The sequence below is a fragment of the Dermacentor albipictus genome, chromosome 3 (assembly GCF_038994185.2).
Source record: "Dermacentor albipictus isolate Rhodes 1998 colony chromosome 3, USDA_Dalb.pri_finalv2, whole genome shotgun sequence".
NCBI lineage: Eukaryota > Metazoa > Arthropoda > Arachnida > Ixodida > Ixodidae > Dermacentor > Dermacentor albipictus.
In genome coordinates this window covers 12,697,507-12,719,418 of record NC_091823.1, presented here as the reverse complement: position 1 = coordinate 12,719,418, position 21,912 = coordinate 12,697,507, and the positions used below count along the sequence as shown (strand labels likewise).

The 21,912-nt window shown below is 49.2% G+C and overlaps 1 long non-coding RNA gene across 2 annotated transcripts in view; it reads right to left on the bottom strand.

Annotated features, from left to right (window-relative positions):
- LOC139057811 (uncharacterized) overlaps window positions 1-21,912 on the bottom strand; it is a 127,563-nt gene that overhangs the window by 84,116 nt on the left and 21,535 nt on the right. The window contains exon 2 of one of the 2 annotated variants that reach the window (XR_011513010.1): window positions 166-281. The exons of the other annotated variant lie outside the window; for it this stretch is intronic. This is a non-coding gene — a long non-coding RNA (uncharacterized lncRNA). The remainder of the gene's footprint in view (window positions 1-165; window positions 282-21,912) is intronic. 2 annotated transcript variants of the gene reach the window in all.

Genomic DNA, 21,912 nt, shown 5'->3' with positions numbered 1-21,912 from the left:
GAGGGAAAGAGATAAATAGAAGGCAGGGAGGTTAATCAGAATAACGCCCGGTTGGCTACTTTACACTGGGGGAATGGGAAAGTGGGTAAACAAAGATAACAGGGAGAGAGAGAAGGGAAGGAAAGAAGGAAATTGCGGTGAGTTCGCTGACGTGTGTGGTCTTACAGAAATTACATTAGTAGTCACAGATGGTCGCACAAGCCCGTCGTCCTTAAGAAGCACAAGAACGCCTTCACCGCTTTATGGTCCGACGGGCGATGGGGGCGGTGTTCCAGCAGCACCTGCACAGAAAGCGGCCGATTGTCCAGTTTTTGGAAAGCTTTGGCAAGTTCTTGTCTCTCAGGGGTGTATCGTGGACAGTGGCACAGCAGGTGGTCGATGTTTAATTCGGTGCCACAGACCTCGCATGCTGCACTGTCAGTCACTCCAATTAATGTATATATATATATATATATATATATATATATATGCCTTTGTGAAGGCAAATCCTAACCAAAGGTGACAGAGAAGCGTAGCTTCCCGTCGAGGAAGTCCGAGTGGAGGTCGGAGTTGCAGGGAGAGGTTTAGTCGATACAGTCGTGTAAGTCGTAAGTTTGGCGAGTTCCAATCGGTCATTGTGAGACTGCGTGCCAGATGTCGAAGCTGCCTTGCGGCGTCTGTCCTCGAAAGCGGAATTGGAACGCTGTGCTCTTCTTGATGTGCTGTGCGAGCAGCGTTATCGGCGGAATCATTGCCACTGATTCCAAGCGTTATTACACAGACACTGGTTCTAAAGCAGCTCCAATATTGTTTGTGTTTATGGCAATCTGAAGCATGTACATGCATGCTCGGACAGTGTGTTGACGCAGGACAGTGTCATAAGGGAAAAAAGAAGAAAAAATAATAATAAACCGAATAAAATAAAGAAAGGAGAGCGCGGTGAAGCCAGGCTGAGAAATAAGAATATAATTACTGCTGTAAACGACCCGCAGCTTAGGTCTCGTTTTTTCCGCGATTTACATAATCCGCAAAAGAAACTCGAAACGGAATTACAAGGCATCTCCATTGTTTTGAATGTGCGCAGTTTCTCGGCTCGTGTAACTGCGCGGCAACGGTTAAGTACTTGTTCCTCTCAGCAGACCAAGGCTGAGGTCGTGTGTGTTTAATAAACACCGTGTTCTTTTTTTTTTTTTCTAGGAAATAATCTCTCGAACTGCGTTTCATTTTACGTCAACAAAGATATCCGGAAACCTCGTCCACGGCTTTTGTACTACACAGTTTTGTAAGCATGATTAAGCCTCCTTATATAGCGGCTGAGGAAAAAAGAAAAAGCTGCTTCGTTCCGAGCCAATTACGGGTTTGCCGGCGGCCTTGTCGCGTAAGGCGTGTATCCATGCGTGTGGGTTGCGGTCACCTCAGAGGTCACCCGATCGGCCAATCGCTGGCTCTCTGCAGCGTGCCGTTTCGGATACTTTTGGCTATAAGTGGATGGGCTTCCCGACAAAACTAAAGGTCGTAGCACTGGACAATACCTTTTGTCACACTCTGTGTTCCTGTTTTATTACACTTTCGTTTTTTTTTTCTTCGCGGGGTTTAACCATTCCAAATAATGAGTAAAAGAACACACTACAAACAATATGGTGTCTCTCTGGCGTGACGTCAGGCCTGTGACAAAAGTGAAACGTGGGCATGTAAAGCTATATATATTTAGGGGTGTTTCCTGCAAATTTTACATATATGTCTTAGTTGGGTCAAAATTACCGTTTCGGCAAGGTTAAGCTGCATGCTTATACTCCCACAATAGCCTTGCTGGCGTCAACCCAACCGTTTTTACAATAGTTGTGCTATAAGAGCGCAGCAGTGCTCTTGTATTGTGCGCTTTCTGAGCTCGCAGAAATAGCATGGAACGAATGTCTGATGTATGTGCGTAAATTATGTATGTTCAGCTGTTCACGTGACAAAAAAAAGCAAGCAAAAGAAAATAGTGGTGTAATAATGTACGCCGTTAAGATCAATAGAATGGTGGTGGAGAAATCGCTTCGCTCATTTGTTTTTTTCACGCCAAGGCAGGAAAGCGAGAGACAAAGAGAAAGGAAAAAAGATGGAGGAGGGGGTTGAAGGGCACTAAAGCCTGATATATATCTCATTAGCATGAAAAACTTGGGCCATCTTGCATATATGATAGGCTAGCGTTCATATATGATACGGACGTACACTGTTACATACCTCGATACTCGACATATTCGAGCATAGAAAAGCTAAAGGCTGCTCGAGTTTGCCAGAACCGTATATTTAGGAACTGAACCACGTACTCGACTCACGAAGGATTAACGAAGTAGAATGTAATCGTTTCTTTTTCTGCTGTGGCACATCTTTGGAATGCATCGGTAGAATGTGTGTTGGTCAGCCTTTATATTCCGTACATAGCACTCTGACGAAAGGATAAAAAGAGGTTGCAGGAGTCTGGATTATTTGGCTGATGTGTGCACCGGGACCCAGGAAGCAGCCTTCATCAATGAAACCTGGGAGCGCAGTTTGTAGAAGAAAATCCAAGGCAGTTTGGCACCATACTGGCTATACGTTCGACGTTTCGCGGCTGTCTGGCCTCATTCGTATAGCAGCTTCAAAACAAACGGCTGATCCCAACTATAACGACAAAAAAGACCTAATTATTTGCCATCAGCATGGGATGAAACTAAGCGATGATGGATTTTGATATATTTCTTGCTGTCAAAGGGGAGGGGGGGAGCAGGGAGGGTTACTCGCTAACAAGCGCGAACTCGGATCGAAGCGGGCAACTGCATATGGTCTGGGCTGTATGCAGAAGCGCGGCCATGTTGCTGTAATAAGGGTAGGGCGGCTATTAACGTTACCGCCGGTAACCACCACAGTAATTCGCACTATAACATCTAAAATACACCTCTCTAAATCCGACAATAATCAGACACCTAAGCCCGGAATCATATTCCGGCGCGCAGGGATATTGCCCGCGTATACAACTCGTACACTCGGCAGTGCTGCAAGTTATTATTTGTGAGATAGAGTATAGTTGGAGTTGGCACGAGAAAAATATGCGCGTGATTGTTGCCTATACCTACAGAAAATGTCTGGTATGAGGCAAGGAATTCTTCGGAATGAACGCTGCAGTGGGCAACTCAAAAGAAGACCCTAAATGTGAGCCAATAAAAAACTGTGATTGCGAGTCCAACGAGCGCATCGACGGCATGACGCTGGCGCGCTCTCTTGTCGAATACCATGGGCGACCCACAGCGAAGCTGCTGGGACATTTCAGTACAAATCAATGAAGCCAATCTCTGCGACCGCTTCCTCCTTCGTGACGGCGGGATGGTTATGGCTGCGACGGTGGCACGACGTTCGCTTTCTTCCTGAAGCGTCTTCGAGGTGCCCACGCTGAACTGCCGCAACGTATCAGCATCCGCAGTATAGAAGTGATGTCGCCTCCGAGTTGTTATACCATGACATGATCACCAAGGCTTTCAGCCACATACACTGGCCACAAAGGAAGACTCTTTAGCGGCTATCGCTGTACAGCCGCGAGTATTCTATCTTATTCTTCACCTCTGCGTCTCTGTGCCTCTTCTTTCATTCCTCTGCTCCCTGACGCAGCTGAGAACGGCACGCTACGCGAGGGCACTCTTCACCGCTGGCCAGCGCGCAGCATCCGTATACTCAAGCGATCATACATATATATATACAGACGGCCGCAAAGACGATGAAAGAGCGTCGCGTAGGAGTGTTGGGAGAAACTCAAGCGCGTTAAAAGCTAATCTGGCTTGCGCTCGCCGGCGCTAATGTCCGTTTCCAAGCGCGTTGGAGATGCCCAGCGAAGGATGGCTTCCAAGCGACGACACACGCTCTGTCGACATTGACCTCTAGAGGACAGACTGGTGCAGTCTCGCGGTTCGATGGTGCAACAAGCGCCCACGGCCTCGCTGTCGCCCTTGTGGTCTTGCACTGTGGCTCTTCTTCACCCGCCGTTCAGAGGGCCTCGTTGGTCCGCAGGGAAGGCACTTCGTATCGCGTGCCGCGACGCGTATTTCCGTGGCAATGGGCGCGACGCGCGCGTGCTCGCGTCCGCGGCTTCTGAGGGCACGCACCAGCGGTGGCCCGGCACGCCATCGAGGCAAGACCCAGCTGCCGAGATGCGCTTACGAAATCAGTCCATTTCGGGAGCAGTTGGGGCCTTTTGGGAGCAGTTGATATTTGCAGCCCGCCAGCCGCAGAAAGTGCCCGAAGGCGGCCATAGCTATAGCGTCGGGAGCAAACCTAATGACGGCCGCGCGCTCTTGGGACACGCGCCTCGCAAGCACGCGGAGCTGCGTCCTCTCCCGACATCCTTCGCGTATATCGAATGCCGCCTTGACACGACATGCCTCTGTAGATCGGAGATTGGCATGTCGGTGGGCGTTCGTTGCCCCGCCGACGTCTCTGTTTTGCTTGTTACGTCAGAAAGTCCCGGCCACCTGTTTCCTACACAAGCGAAGCATGTTGGAAAGATGAGAGATGTTCGGCGAAACTACTCGGCACGCGCGATGAGAAATCAGGTCAATGATTCGAACATGCGCGCTCACCTACAGCCGCGCTTTGTAGCCTTTTTTTTTTTTTACGGACATCGTGAGTTATGAAAAAACGCTACAGATGGATGGGCTGGACGCTGCACTTAATGTGTGGGAAGAAAGCGCAGCAGTACTTTCCCTCTGCATGGTGTTGGGGTTGAGGGACGGACGTCGGGATGAGAACCCAAACTTGGGAGGATTTATTTTACATTATGTACAAGGAGGTAAGCGTCAATTAACAGTCATACAGACATTACGGGCCAGCAGCAACTCGGACGCTGCGGCCCGCGGCAAGAAGTTCGAGAGAGGTGAATCAGGGAATCAGGGCATGTCCCAGCATGCTCAGGTCTCTATGGAAGGCTTCTTATAAACCCTTCGAGCACTGTAAGTCACGTCATGTTTGACCAATGGGAGAGTCCGCTCCGATGACGCCACTTTAAGCCAATGGTAGGCGCCCGTGTCGCGGTGTCACACCTGGCGGCTTTCTGCGGTCTTGCCTCGCAGACTGGCAATGCACTTCTAACGAGGAGAAGGGGAGGGCTGCTCATGCTCCATTGTCGGAGGCCCACCTGCTAATCCCGGCGGCGCACGAACTTGTTGGCACGTGAACTTGTTGCCTTAAACTTGTTTGCTCGGCCGCTCCTCTGGAATGTGCTTTGCTGCTTCTGCATTCCTCAATTAGTTGTGCTGCGTTTCGAAGTGGTTTGGGGAACTCGAAGTAGCCTCAGGAAACGGCGCCATATCTAACAATGGAAAGGTAGAAATGCAACTTTAAGGTAAACTAACCAAGTGCACAACCAGATTCAAAACACACTCTCAGATATGTTGTCGCTGTCGTTGTTTTCGTCGTTGTTTTTGTTGTCGCATGCTTTAAATATACGACACTTTGTTTAATTTCTCGACCTCAAGACTATAAACGTAGCAATAATTCTCTGCATAGTTGCATTCTGTCACCAGCTTTGTTCGTGTCATGCTTTGACAGCTAGTATTCAACATTCCGTTAAAGTTTTTTTCTGTTGAGCCTCGCTCATCATGAAAAGTACGAGCTGACGCGAATAAAGCTCAAAGTTTAAAGTCTAGTGTTGTCGACGCACAAGTACTACCTATGCTCACTATATTAACCTAGCCACCTTGCAATCTTAGCCGAAGTGTAAACATTTCACGCCCTAGTTTGATTTCCCATTAAATACAGTATATGTAGTTAGGCCTTCTATCGCTTGACTTAGGCATTATAAGCTGTGTTTCTTTCCAACCTCTGAGAGGGAGACTGTGTTACCAAGACAGATGTTGGCCTACAGCTAGCTTGGTCTGGCCCGCTGCACTATAGAACCAACATCTGGAAGACACGTGATCCAATTTGAGAGGTGTCGGGAGCCGAACTCACAATTTTTTTCTTTCGCGCAAACAATGTTCTTAATTGGCCCACGACCTTCACTGATAATTTGTTTCGCTATCACGGTTATTTACCACCTGTTCTTACAACCCGATATAGCACACGAGTCATGCTAACAGAGTCTGGAACAATGTACTGTGCAGTTGAGGAAGGACGTCGGCGCCGTTACCAAAGAGGTGCTAACGGACCTTTTCGTCGAAAAGATGGACAGCCGCTTGGCGCATCTTATAGAAGCGAAACAATCTCTCCTAGAGAGGTGTAAGGGTTAAAGATTGAACCGCCGACTGAAAAGTAAGATCGCGGAAGTCAACCGTGCCATCGAGGAGCACAGCACGACACTCACCAAACAACAGTGGGACGAGGTCTGCAACGCGATAGATGGCCGAATGCGAAGAGGGGGCACCTAGAAGCTCCTCAAGCACCTGTTAGATAAAACAAACTCTAAGTCGAAGCAGCGTAGCACGCTAGAGAAAATTTTACACACTGCCCAAAAAGAGTCCTCCAAAGAGGAGATGATGGCCAGACTGGTCTAGAAGTACCTGCCGGTGGAGAGCGGACAGTGAGCTCCCCCCCCCCCCCCCAACCTCTCCACCCGAGTACAGCGGGTCGGAGAATCCCACCCTGGACTCCGACTTTGGGACCGGAGTGATCAGAATTGCGCTGCTCGACCTCAACCCAAATTGGCCCCTGGGCCAGACAGTATCACTAACAGGACACTCCGAAACCTGGACGACGACTCGATCGAGTACTTGACTCGAATTGTAAACGACACTTGGAGAAGCGGCAACGTCCCAGACGGGTGGAAGACGGCCAACACCATACTCATCCCAAAACCGGGCAAGACACCAGATCTCGAGAACCTACGCCCAATTTTGCTTACCTCGTATGTGGGAATGGTCGCAGAGCATGCCATATTGAATCGCCTCTCCCGTTACCCGGAAGAGCACGAAATGTACCCTCCTGCGATGATCAGATTTAGGCAAGGCTTATCTACACAAGACTCCATGATGCTCCTAAAACACCACATAATCGACTGCAAGGCGAGAGGCACGAGGACAGTCTTGGGCCTGGACATGGAAAAGGCTTTCGGCAACATCCTGCACTCTTTCGTGCTGAAAACAATATCGGGCCTCCAATATGGGAAAGCACTTTTACTACTAGGTCAAATCTTTCCTGATCGGCAGAACGGCCACGCTTAAGGCCGGTAGTCTGACGGCCGAAACGGCGAAGCTTGGCAAGAGGGGCACGCCGCAGGGAGCGGTCATCTCGCCGACCCTCTTCAGCCTCTCGATGATAGGGCTCTCCAAGAGGCTCGCCGAAATTGACGGCATTGAGCACACGATATATGCGGGCGATGTCATGATCTGGTACACAGGCCGCAGCGAAGGGGACATAGAGCAGGAACTGCAGGAGGCGATCGACGTAGCGGAGGAGTATCTCGTCCCCATGGCACTCAGGTGCTCACCTACACTCTTAGTAGAAAAGAAGGAAATGGTGTATCGAGGTTACTCCTTTAGGGGAGCAACTGATCTGCCACAACCATTTCTCCCTTTAGGGGATAAGTGCGAGGGGATGAACTGTTACTCCTCATGCCGTTACTCCTCCGACGACTAACAGTTGCTCTTTTCTGATGCTCCTCAAGGGAGTAACGGTCATTATTTCCGATGCTCCGCAAAGGTGGAATGAATAAAATTAGGCATTTATACACTAATAAAAAAGATTACTGAGTTGAAAAAACAAAATAAAAAAGGTGCCCGAAAGGAGGATTCGAACTCACGTCCTCGCGCTCCCAAGTCAGCTACTCTAACCACTGCACCACGGCAAATTTTTTTTCTTCATTACATGGAAAAGAAAACTGAAGGTGTATTACAAAGTGGACACAACTACACACTTAAAACTCAGGCAAACACACACATGCATCCAACAAGTGCAACCAGTCGGGCGGAGGTTCCTGCGCAGCGTAGACACTTCTTACATAAGCAGCACTTTCGCGAAAGAAGGACTTTGTAGATTGCGGGCTTTCGGCATGGCGGTCACACAGTCTACTTCTCCATAGGCTATGCAAACCAAGTACTATGAACAAAATTGGTTGACCGGGTAGGAAATTGAGACAGGTTAAGCATTGGCACGAAGGTGCGGCAATGAAAAAGCGACTCGGCATTTTGTGTATGCTGTGCGGGGAGAGTGTAACGTTGAGTGTGTTTGCAACCATAAGCAAGTGCGAAAAGAAATCTGCCCGAGTATTCTTAGGGTGCTTTAAACTGAGGCACTACGCGATGTAAACGTGTATATGCGAGATCAAACGGGGCACCTAAGGCGACAGAGACGGACAATTGCTCTGTCGCTTAGTGTGTCCCGTTTGAGCTACACATCACTTCAGTTAAGTTCGTAATCTCCTTGGAATGGAATGGACTTAGGTACTATTGACCAGTACAATCTGGCAGCCTATCAATGACTTGCCCGTTTAAATGTGTATCGCCCCCTTATGGTGTGCCCACGAAGGGCATGGCTCTTCACATTCCAACTTTAAATTTCACGCAATTTTCTCACGAAGAGGCAAAGTGCTGCTTTGCATGTGGTTCAATAGACAGTGCACGAACTTCGAACTATTCAAGATTTATGGACAATACAGTTTTTGCCGCATCACTGCACGACACGGTCGAAAACAGCGGAGCGCATGGGGAGTAACTGTTGCCGTTCGTCCTCCCGTTGCTCTCTTTCCGACCAGGGACTGAACGCTTACTCTCCAAAATTTGCATACGGCACGCACATCCATGCAGTTACTCCCTTGAGGGACGAAAGCGCCCTTTTTAGGACTAACTGCCCAGTTACTCCCGTTTTCCCCGGAATTCTTCTTAGAGTGTAAGAAATCAGAACTCTTACTGTACAGACCAAAGAGAAGGGAACCCGAATACAAGGGCTGGAAACCCCTGGAGGAAACCGACATCGCCCTGCGTACGAGAGACGGCAAAATCATCTCGAAGTTGGATTCTATCCGGGTCCTCGGGATGACAATCGAAGCCAACGGTTGCAACAACCAAACGATCGTCCGTCTCACCAAGAAGGTGGACAACACCATCAGACTCATCAAGAGAGTCACCAACCGACAGCAAGACCTACGCGAAGATACCGTCGTCCGGTTAGTGCGCGCCTTCCGTCTCTGTCACTTTGCCTATGTCGCTGCAATGCACGAATGGCAGAGGGTGGAGAGGGACAGACTCAACGCGCTCCTGAGGAAGGTGATTAAGAGAGCCCTAGGATTACCCATATCTACGAAGACCGAGAGGCTCATGCAGTTAGGCATGGGCACCACTGTAGAAGAGATTGCCGAGGGGCAAGAGAGAGAACTCAATACATCAGACTCTTCAGCATTCAGTCCGGAAGACAAATCTTGAAGAGCGTAGGCATCTCGCCCTCGACGGTGGAAGATAAGTACTGTGAGGTGCAGAGGAAGCTGAGGAGAGACTGCATCACGGTCATGCCCGTTCCGAGGAACGTACACCCAGTACACAACGTGGGTGGAAGGCGAGCTAGAGCCAAAGCCCTGCACGAGAAAGCCAGGCAACGAGCAGAAGAAAGTACTTTCGTCGATGCGGCGTTGGAACCCAGCACGCGAGCCTTCACCGCGGTCTGCCTGAATGGTAGAGGAAATGTCACGAATTCCGCGCCTCTATATACAACGGATCCAGAGGCGGCCGAACAGGTAGCCATCGCCTTTGTACTCCTGGATGGCAAGAGAACCACAACACACAGTGGCTCGAGGGCGGCAGTGAGAGACTTTACCAAAGGCACCGTTTCCAGACAGGCCCTGGCGATCTTCCGTGGCAAAGACGTCAACCCGCACATGATCATTTGGTTTCCCGCACACATGGGAGAAATGGACGGAGCCCGGACTAATCTCTACGAGTTGGCTCACGACGCTGCGCGAGGGCTTACAGACCGCGTGGCGCTACGACAGCCACGCTTGGAGGTTACGTACTGCTGGGACCATCTTCTGTCATACAACGAACTCACGAAACACTTTTGCTTGGCACGCAGATCATACCTGCCTCTGCACATAAGAGTTAAACAGACCCCACGCTCTCACCCTGAGGCTGTTGCAGATGGGAACCTATCCCAATCCCCTAATAATAAGCAAAATATTTCCCGAAGCCTTGGCTTCACACACTGGCCCTCAATGCGGTAGCGTGGCAGACTTAGAACACATGCTCCGGCGGTGCTTCGCGTTACGCAACGAAAGGACAACACCAAAGAGCGTTGGGACGCAGCTCTCCGTAGCCCCGAACTGGAAGAACAGAGACATGGGCAGTCCATCGGGCCCGCGATGCGGCCGAGAGGCTAGGCCTTTCGGTCCCTACGTGGGAGCGGCCCGCTTCGGGCTAGGAATCTAGCGGGACCTGAAGGACCTGAATAAAGTTTTTCATACCATACAGCCTCGAGTACCTTCAAGAGATCGTGAAGCATTCTTTCTTCTTCAGTGAGCGCAGTATGACTACTACTCAACTGCCATTCAGAGGTACCTGTGTGAAGTGAATCGCATTAGGTATTATACAGACAACAAATTATTGATTTATTAACAGATACGGTCTCAGATTTTTTTGGTATTTGGCGCAGGCTTGACCGCGCAGTGAAACGATGCAGCCTGGCCGTCCCGTGATCCCCCTTAGGTCACGTTGTACGAATGTCGTTGGAAAGAGAGCCGTCTCTGGAATAGAAGGCAAAGGGGAGAGACGAGGCGCTCCACTGGCTCCTTGGTCCTGGTATGCGAGTGGCCCGGTGACTGGCTCGTCCGTTGGTTCCAGCGGCCGTCGGTCCCCAGCGGACCAGAATCGTGCAGACTCCTCTGGCAGCCCCTCGGGGCGAGGAGCTGTCTATGCGTGCGCGCAGACTCTTGCGCGCGCGCCAGCGGGAGAGAAAGTGATGCAATTTGGCGTGGCCTGCAGGGGCGATGGCTTCTTCGTTCGGTCCGGTCGCACGCGCGGGGGCCCCTCCGCATACCTGGAGGGGGGGCCCCCAAAACCCACTGCTCCGGCGAAGCCAACCGGACCGGCAGAGTAACTGACAGGCTCCGCTGGGCCGTGAGCCCCGACGCCGCTTTAAAAGCAGCAGCATCAGCGGCAGGGGCGGCACTGTGCTTTTCTCTTGCTGCCTGCCGCGGAGGTGAATGCATCCTCGCAGCGCGTGCGAAGAGATGAAGAAAAAAAAAACCCGTCCCGCTGCTAGCGCTATAGTGCCGGCGCTGATGCTGCCGGCAGCCGAAAAAAAAAAAAAAGTGGTTCCGCAAGAAGAGCTCTGGGTCACTGGCATCGGCGACAGGTTGGTCACCGACGGCGGCGGCGGCGAGGGGGGTTGATAGCGCGCGTTGCGCCGGAGAGCGGCCGTCGACCACGCCGATCCGCACCGGCGATGCTGAGGTGGGAAGGGGGCGCTGTTTTCCCCGCAGCATCTCTCTCCTCATTTCTGCCCATTCCGCTGCGCCAGCAGTTCGCCCGGTTGTAGCACCAGCAACGGTGTTGCCGAACCTGTAACACCGTTCGCCTCAGTCGCTGTTCAAGTGGAGCAGCGATCGAAGTTCATCGTAGACTGCGCGAGCAGTGGAGAAATGAAAATGTCTTTAAGGCTTGCCAAAGGAAAGGCATGCGAAAGCGTCTGAACCGCTGGTTCTGCTTTAACTATCACGCACGTGACCACGTGACAAACGTGATATATCAGAATATACCTCATAGATCTTCTATTTCCCATATTCATATATATATATATATATATATATATATATATATATATATATATATATATATATATATATATATATATATATATATATATATATATATATATATATATATATATATATATATATATATATGAATATGGGAAATAGAAGATCTATGAGGTATATTCTGATTCTGCGCACAGGTGTAGAAGGTATAAAAGGAAACATGAATAAGACCACACGCACGACCCTCGTTATATTTCCTGTGAGTAGAAGGCAAACCGCGTCAACGAAATATATACGTTTTCCTCGTATATCCTCAGGGTAGCTAACCGGACTCAGCCTGATCAACCTCCCTCTCGCTTTCCTTCGTTATCGCTTCTCTCTCTCCTAAACTACGGGTTGAGCGCAGCGCTTCTTGCCTTTACAATCAAGAGTGTTACTGCGTTCTGGCTGAAGCCACTAGACGGTGAAGACAGAAAACACTATGCGCACTGAATTGTGACTGCATAATATCGACAACATTCTAGCTTTGCCTGACTACGTCAGCTCCGTGTTAACAGCTAAAACACGAATGGCGCCGCAGTTATTCCGGAGGTATTCCGATCGGGCAGGGACTGCATTGTTTCGGAATGTCTTCTCCATTCTGTACGAATATATCTCTTGTCACTCCGTCCTCCTACTTTCGTTGACCGTGGTGGGTGTGAGTGAATAACCTACTGGTAATTCAAGGCGCAGATCAAGCCGGCCGGGCAGGAGAACGTCGGTGATGGGGCGAGCACCTGTGGGGTCCTTGGTGATGAGCACTGTCCAACCTAACCTTGAGCGAGGGTGAAGCGATCAACGTGGAACGCCTGGGAAATCCTGTAGTTACTTCCCCGAAGCTCGTCGAGACCAGAAAGATCACTGCAGGCCATCTGCAGCAATCGCGGCCACAATTTGAGTAGCGGTTTCTTGTACCCGCTGGTTTTCGCAACGGGGGTGGTCCTGTGGAATGACACTCCTATAGTGCAGGCCTCGGCATCGTCGCTCTGCAGTCCAGAGATCAAATTGCCTCTACTATGCTCGTGCACGTTTTCAGTGAAACCGATTTTCACTATTGCACACAGCTGTTAAATTCGGTAGTTGTTCTGTTAACAGCGGCTTTCTGTAGAGTTGCTGTTCTCAATTCGATTACTCACATCGTCCTAATATTTTTTAACTATTCCCTGAGCTTGTGAGAAGCTGTCCTGTGCTGAAAAGGTGGCTCATGTCCCTAGCCGAAATGCGCGCGTGCCCATACAAGCTGGCCAAGATAATTCGGTGCAAGTGGCCCTAGCAAACCTCGCTTCTGTCGCGCGGTGTCAGTGTCATATCTGAGAACCATAACTGGGCTCTTTAAACGTCTCCGTGGCTTAGCTTCGTAAGTTCACTTTCGCTGTCGCCTGTCCTTGCGCTAATCCCGCGCAATTTCCCCCTAACAGTCTTCATTATCCTATTGTTAATTTACATCTCGTTTTGTATGATTACGTCAACAATATTTTCCCGTTGACAGCTTGCTTTGTAAGTTGTTAAGCTGAGTATTGTCGTCTGTTAAATGGCAGCGGGGTAGACACCCATTGAGAGGACATGACACAGTGCATTGAATTCACACCGAATAAGGCAAATTCTGGCCACTCCTGATCCTCGATAAAGGAGGAGCGTTGGCATCATGGGAGGCAGTGTGTAGCACAGCGCTCTACGAAGGCCTCAACTGCGATGAGTTGTTTCTCCGCTTGGAATCTGTACGAACCATTAACCTTAACAGCAGCAACTAGCCCCTAACTGGTAAGAAAAAAGGAAGATAAATAAACAGAAGCAAAGCTGTGCTATGACGCCGCACGCCAACGACACCGTGTCAGCCATTCCACTCGGCGCGCAAGCCCGAGCCCACCCTTTCGCATAGGTGCGCAGTGGTGTATTGCACCGGTGCGCAAGGTGTCGTCACCGGCTGTGTACAAGCGCGTGCTTCGAGCCACCTGTTTCAGCCTCCGCAGCCGCGTTCCTGCGGGGCGTCGATCTGGGAAGGCGGCGCGGCAACTCCGTGCTCGGGCTGCCTCCACCGAGTCGGAAAGCAGGGGGGAGGGGGGTGCACTTGTGCCGGCAGGGGGGGGGGGGGGTCACCGGATGTTGGGGAGGTGGCCCCCCTTTCTTTGCCCCGCTCCACAGCGGAGAGAAGCGGGTCAACGGCAGCGGCGCTATGCCCCGCCGGGCCCTGCACCGCTGCGTGGCGGGCCGCCCTCCGCTCTTGCATCGGCACGGCCCCCCTTCCCTCACGGCGCCGACGACCGCGCCACGGATCGCCTGCGGCCCCACGGTCCGGCCGGTCGACGCCGCCTCGGATAAGGCAGCGCAACATCCACTCCGCCTCCTATTACGGCAGCGTCTCTCCTTCTCTCTCTCCCTCATACCACCGTCCCTGTGACGTGAGCGACGGGCAAGCTTGGTTTTGGCCTCCAAATGTGCGCCAGTCGTGTGGATCTAAAGTAAACAACTGCATATTATTAAACCTAAAAGTTATGGCAACTGCAGAAAAAGACTAGGACTGGGCTAATGTTCCGTTATGCTTCCCTGGTCACACCAAAGTGCACCGAAAGAACACGGTCTCAGGGAATAAATAATTTAATCCGGCATAACAGCATCAACGTCTCAATAGGCGAGGTCAAATTTGTCATCACTTCAGTATTCCTTGCAAAACCAATTCTCGACAACTATCAGCAGAATACGCCATTTCTCGTCAGTCACAGTGAAATTATAAGCAACACTGTGCTTCGTCAGGAAAAAAAGACCACCTGGGAACGCCTAGTGCACATAGATCATTTTCTGCCGCACTTTAGTTTCCGTGAGCGAGTTCGTGTCTCGCTCACGGAAAGGACGAGAGGTAAACGTCACACCAAATCTCCCAACAGCAATTTCTGCAATTCCCGGGCCTTAGGATGAGCTTCACGCCACGGTAGGCAGCCTGCAAATCATCGTTTTGTCAACGCTTTAACTGTAAGGTAGGCCTGAGGCGAAATACAGAGAACCTATATTCTGCCACTCTATCTCTAGCCTCCCTTAATATTCATGAATATGTTACTACCTGCAACATGCGTTGCAGCATCAGTGAAAGCTTCCGGACTGTAAGGTGCTAGCTTGAGAGGGCTCCGTTTTGATGGTAAACCACGAAAGCATGCCGTCACACTTTCAGTTCCCGCTTCCAACGAATGCACTGAATCAGGTGACCGCTGGTTAATTATTTCTGTAATATAAAAGTTATTGCGCACAGGTATTTCGCTAATGCGTATTGTTGGACCACTCGGCGGGTGTACTGAAGATATCCGTCCAGTGTGCGGTGAGTTTGTCCCATCAAAGGTAGTTCCGTGGAATCTCGAAATGGGGAATATAGTAGGTGCGGCGTCGTCAGTGGCATATCTGGGCCGAAGCAATCAAGGTAAAGGCGACACACCACCTGTCCTGCTTTGCAGCTGTGGCATGCACACGAAACAAAAGAAAATACCAAGGATTTATAACGACTGCGTAAACTTGCGATCACAGAGAGAATAAACCGCATAAAATGCTCGATTGTATCTAGCTAGCCTTATATGGAACCCTTCAAACTGCGCAAGCACCTATATCGAATAACATAAGGCTGACAACAACAAAACGCAGTTTCGAACATGTTAGCGTGCAGTGGTAAAGCTGCCCAGCGACTTCTGCCACGAGAAGAAGCGCTTCTTTTGCCGGTGGACAACCTTAATTATTGTGACTTAGTAGAGCCCGCGCGCTTTCGCTCAGCGTGCAACGCGCATGCGCCGCCATCGGCTCCCACGCCTCCCGCACGCACGAACTTGGCTGCACGAAAATGGAGCAAGGGAAACGACAGGGGGAACTGGCTCCGCTGGGAGGCTCTGGGTGAACTGACCGCTACGTGTGCCTCTCCCGCCGCGTCGCCGAACCCCTTTCCCGCCTGGTCAGTGTGCTCCGAGCAGTGGTAGCAGTCAATGGGTTTTTACCGGTGGGCTGGGCGGGAAGGGGTTGGGAAGGTACGAACATAGTCTCTGGAACGAAACTGTCTGGCTTGGCTCCACTGCTGCCATTACGACGTTGTTCGATGGTGGCTCGAGAAACTCGCCTCTTCCGAGCACTGGGCCGTCTCCCGATGCGCCGTTCTCTCTCTCTCTCTCTCTCTCTCTCTCTATATATATATATATATATATATATATATATATATATATATATATATATATATATATATATATATATATATATATATATATATATGTCACGACAGCCGGAGGAAAAGCTGGGCCCCAACTCGCGCAATATGCAATGCATTCTTGGCTTAACCAAGCTAAGCCTGGCCATCTTTACAGTCTGCTGCCACAAGAGCTATGGACTGGTTTCGAAATAATCTAATTAATATAAATGTATCTAAGACGCAATTAATATGCTTACATAATAATTTGAGGAAGGTAGCCCTTGACTATCCTCTTGTTTTGCATTGTTCAGATTGCTCATCTTGTTCTTGTAGACCGTTACAGTACTCATCTGTTGTAAAGTATATTTGTTTATATCTTGACAGCGACCTTTCTTGGAACAGCCACCTTGCTTACACTAGCAAAAAACTTCGCGCCGTATAATGCCTACTGTACAATATAATATAATACATGCCCTTATCGGTAAGGAAAACAATAACACAAGCTTTAGGCTACAGTATGCTGCGGTATGGAATAACAATTTACGGGCACTGTGCTGTTCGCTGGCACTCCCTCTTAAAAAAACATATCTTATAATCTGAGCCTGAATGCTGGCACAGACCGTTTCAAAATACTTTCGATACCGAAGTTGAAAGATCTTTTAATGCAAAGGGCTGTTTTAAAACACTTCTGTTCCAGTGAATTCCTAGTTCCGTAAACTTCTTCCCGTTGCTTAAGGCCCAGGGACTCCTTTTGGAGGCCACGTTGTTCCACAAGGTACGGCATTAGAGCTCGCGCCCATCGTGTTCCAACCTACTTCAATAAATTACCCCCCAGCATCCTCTGTGCAGAAACTAAATTCAAGTTAAAGAGGCTGCTAAGGCGCATCTGTTTGTAAAGGCGAATTTGTTCCTTTTGTTTACCGTTATTACTTGTGTTCCTGCATGTGCCTTTGCACCATGACGGTCAGATTAGTTTTATGGTTATCTGTTATCTCATGGTCATTTTGTTCACATGCATTGCTGTGTTTCTTTGTTTCATTATTCTCAATGAAATTTCTTTTCAATAACGTTTTTCTGGTATGCTATACTCGAGTTCGCTGCTTAAAATTATATATTAATGTACCGTGCACGGTTTTGCTGCCTGCCAGGCTCTGCCACTCAAGCCTTCAAAGGCTTTGGCAGGCCTGTATGAACGTACTGATTTCATTATTGGCAACACAGGTATTATTATTATTATTATTATTATTATTATTATTATTATTATTATTATTATTATTATTATTATTATTATTATTATTATTATTATTATTATTATTATTATTATTATTATTATTATTATTATTATATAGCGCATGCGGCCACCAGATGACCTCACAGTGCGAGCGTTTGCACACCCTTCTCATAATCGAGAAAGTTCATGTCCGGTTCTCAGTGGCATGTGTATTCATTTGTCTGTTTATTTCAAAGGAACTTGCCATTTCTTCAACAATATTTCTGATTCAACCTATCTGAAATGGATATTAATCCCATTGGATTACAAGGAACGGGCTCACAAACAAAAAACTACGACAGTCAGCTTGAAAGCGTGTCAGGAACTCGTCGTGACCTCATGGTTAGTGACTTTCATGATTCATAACTTCAGCAAGACAACAGCGCAGTGCACGCGAGAAAGTGACAGACAATGACGTGGTTGTCAGGTACTTCCTCATATACATCCTGCCCATCGCATCGTCATTGCGTGTGAAACGAATGGAACTAGAGAAGTGGGCTTCTCCCCACAAAGCCTCTTACCGTGGAGAAGCCATCCTTCAGTGAGTCTCCTACGTACGTGCAGACACGTTGGAAAACTCGTCGAAGTTCGCAGGTGCACGTTGTCGCTTGTTTAGCTCTGTCTTTTCCCTGTCCAGTGCACTGGCGTTTCACGGCACGGACGAGTGCAGTCGCACTTCGGAATATGCGTGACGGGTTGTTTACAATCCCAGCACCAGAAATCTGCTATCGATTGTTCGCACTGTTTTACGGAAACAGACGCTGATAAATTTACAGTGAGGAAAGGAGAGGCAAGAAGGGCAGGCGCCCACTGGCGAAACGAAATAGAAGCCCTATAGTTCACGACCACACCATGGCTGCTAAGCATCGCGACGCTTCGCAACCCGGTGATCACACGGTTGCAAACCGGGTCGTTTAGGCAAGTAGCGATCAGCGGCGGCGAGGAAGTGCGGAAACATATACGTTGAGTCGAAGCGAAGAGAGCACCACGCTTTAGGACTGCAGTAATGCTCAGGCATGGGTGGCGTTGAGGGTGTCCACCTCCGGAAATGGCTTCGAGGCGCACCTCGCCTTGAGAAGGTGGCTGCGAGGACAGATGGACAGCGAAGGGCCCCACGCTGTCCGTGGGTCGGGTCAGTGGTGTCGGTAGTTGAGAGCAGTGGTGCTTATTACAGGCAGAATACTGCGCAACGTAGTACATGGGTACAGTGTAGGTCACGAGCAACACGCGGCGGGCTATAACGGGCTGTGCTCCCTCCCTTCCTTCCTTCCGTCCTTGGCTCTCTAAAGGCTCGTCCCCCCGTCAATGGGGCGCCACAGCGTAGACGCAACTACTGAACTTTGTGTGTGTGTGTGTGTGCGTAGTGGGCGTATATTTTTTTCAACCGCTACTCCCGGCGTAACGGCCTGGTTTTCTACGAAAATTGACCGAAGGGCAGCCGCTTGTTTCCTCAGCGGTTCTTTCCTGTAATTTTGAAGCAAACTTTGCAAATCGCAAATGCCCTTCCCTAACGGCTGAGGACGTTTCTTGTTGACGATTATTACGCTGAATTATTATGAATGGGATGATAATGATGACGGTGACGATTATGTTGTGTTGTTGTCGTAGCCAATGTTGTTGTTCTTTAATTCAGTTATTTTACTAACATTAATCGAAAGTACAAAGAATAAAAAAAAAGAAACTTTGTCTAGGCCCATAGCCAAAAAGACTAGCATGGGGTTCAACAGCAATATGGACATTCAAAATAACAGCATGTAGCAGCGTATCTATAAATTCTATTAGATAATATACTTAGTTAACGTTAGATAACATTAGACAACAACTAGGAAACAATACTTATTGTTTGTCTTTAAAACGGAAGATTTTAAAAAATGTAGCAATAGATTTCTCAGAGGTTGCAAAAAATGTGCGAGCTTTTTTTGTTCCTAGGTGTAGAATTTCAGGCAGCAGTGCCAGAAACTTCTAGAAGCAGCCTCCCATATATATTGCGAGCAACAGGTTAATTTAAACAATTATTGGTTGCAGCTCTTGCAGTGGGAGCCGGAATTGTAAATATACTCGCACGGAGAGTATTGTTATATCATGTTATATCATTTAGTGTTATATCATATCATGTTATATCATTTAGTGTTTCTCACGCATTTTTCGAAAAGTACGCCTTCTTTTTTATGGGGGGAGAGAGAGGGAGAGGAGCAACTGATGTCAAATAAGGGACATATTTCTAGGTGTCACATATAAGTCAAATAGAGCTGACAACCGCTGGCTATTTATTAATAAATATAGTTACCACTTATCGCGTAAATGCTACCCTATAGCTGTTTTTTGTTCTTTTTTATCAGCACGCCTTCGTGGGCGTAAATGAACTCGCCTGCACAGCCAATGGCCTATACTCGGCGGCGTACGACATGGGCGAAGGGCCGCTGGAGTTAAGCCTTTCTCTATTTTTTACTGAGGTGAAGGCTTGTTTGTGTGGGCTTACAAAGCTGTCGACAGCCAAAATAGCGTTGTTACATATATGTCCATTACTACGCCGGTGCAAAAGTGATGACGACGCACAGAAAAAGAGGCACGCACAGGACAAAGTACTGACCTAGCGACTAAAAGTTTGCACTACTGTCATAATGAACATCGACCAATTCACTCAAGTTCACACCTTATTACTATGCCCGCAACGTCTTGCATATCTTGCGTCGTGAGACCAGTCTGTTCTCTGCGCCCGAGCGAAAGAAAAGAAGAACAAAAGCGAAATGATGGCAACATATGCCGTAGCATACATCGATCCTACTTCTCCGTGTTCATTCTAGGCACGTGCGCAAGCTTTACGGGCGAACTATCCGCAAACAAAGGGTAAAAAATAGAGCCAGAAGAGGGTGACGGAAAGCGAGAGTTCCCCAGGTGCATGATATCACAAGATGTCGTGCTTCATCTTTCCTCTTGCGAGATTGTGGTTGCACGTTATCTGGAAGCAAGCTGGAATGGTGAAGGAGCAGGGGCGGCTGTCGGCGCCGTCGCCTTTTGCTCGCGAGGCAAAACAAACGCCGTATTTGTTGACGGATGGCGATGCCGACTGACTGATGAGGTGGAGGGCGACGTGGAGGGCAAGCGCAGCGCAGCCAAGCGTCGTCGTTGTCGTGTGCACTCTTTGGAACGGGAGCGGCCCTTCGCGCACGCTGGGAGGCCATCGCTCCACCTGCCGCCTCCCGTGCTGGGGCCCCCGTGCAAGCCTCGACTGAGAGTGAAACTTGATCGCTGCTCACAGCGGCCATTTTCGATTCAATGGGTCTTGCGGCGAAGCATTTGGCCATTGCGTGCGGCAAGAGAGAGAGGGGTAAACATATACATTTCGCTGGGTGTCCGAAGTCTCCATATTGAAAGATTCGTCCAAAGAGCCATTCTGTATACCGGGATAATATGATTTTATATGCATTGTTCTCTATCATAAGCTCGTGACGGTGGTGTATGAAAGAAAAGAACCGAGCGATACAAATCCCTGCGTTATATCAGTACCGGGCCGTTATTCACAAAAGGTTGTTACGCTGACGCTGGACATATTATTAGCGGAGGCAAATAAAGGCAAAGAGCACTTACGAAGGAAAAGCTTTGTGAATTCGGCCCTTGGTGTGTTGGATCTGAATAACTGAAGGCTCCGCAATTTTCGTTGTACATGTCCAGGAAAAATGATTAAATTGAGCAAGGTTTTTTTTTAAACCGAAACTATGCGTCTTCCGCCACGGCGAGATCGTATAACATTTGCCGAGAGCGCTGGCTTCTAAGAGCCATTTGTCATTTGCCGGCCACCTTCCGTATTATTTATTGATCCATCACGATTTTAGTTGGCGTTCTCGCGAGCCTGTATCTTTTATACTGGGGAACCTCAAATGCGCCATGACACCAACTAACCAGAATTGATGTTTTGGTCTGTCTATGTCTTTTATACCCGAATTCACAAAGCAGTTCGTTCGACATATCCTTTTTTGTTCGCCTTTTAGAGCGAATATCTTTCTCTGGCTCCTCCATCTGTTCTGCGGTGGTCGGACTTTCGCACCAGACACAAAAGTGCCGATGCAAAAGGCGTGTACCCTCACGCAACCGAGCTGCGTGCCGTACTCGTCGCCGAATGTCAACCGGCTGTAGGTTTGAGACGCCCGAGCAGTTGCGCAAGAGCCTTGTGGCGTCCGAACGTTCGTGTGCTGTGATGGAGCGCTCGGGGAAGGACTGCCCTCCTCTTCTCCCGCCGCCCTCTCCCCCTTTTGGGATAGCGGGAGGGCAGGATCGCAGTCGCCTTCCACGCTGGTGCTCGCGCCGCTGGAGACAACGCACACGCGGTGAAGCGGCTCATACGTATCGCCGCCTACCGCTACAGATGTGCTGCGTAACGGTCGTCTCTCGTGTCTACGGAGTGGCGCAATGAAACAACGAACGGTACTTAAATAATCTCACTGTAGCAATGGCTTCAAGCGCACCCTTCCTTTAAAAGCGTTCGGCTATCCGCTTACGCTGACAACCACCGTCATGGTTTCTGCACATTTTTTTTTCCTTATGTGAAGCACTTTCTTAGAAGAAAAAGAAAGAACAGTCACATCTAGGACCCTGTCGTTATTGCAGATAGGCTACGCGGGTGGACATTTCTGGTGACCGCACTTTTTTTCTTCTCCCTCTCCATTGCTTTTAGCAAGACAGGGCACACTGCCAGGCCATCGCCGGCGGGAAGGCACTTCCCAGCAGCGGCGTCTCATCGAAGCGTATCGAGAATTTCTGCTCGCTTCCTCTCCGCGCACTGGG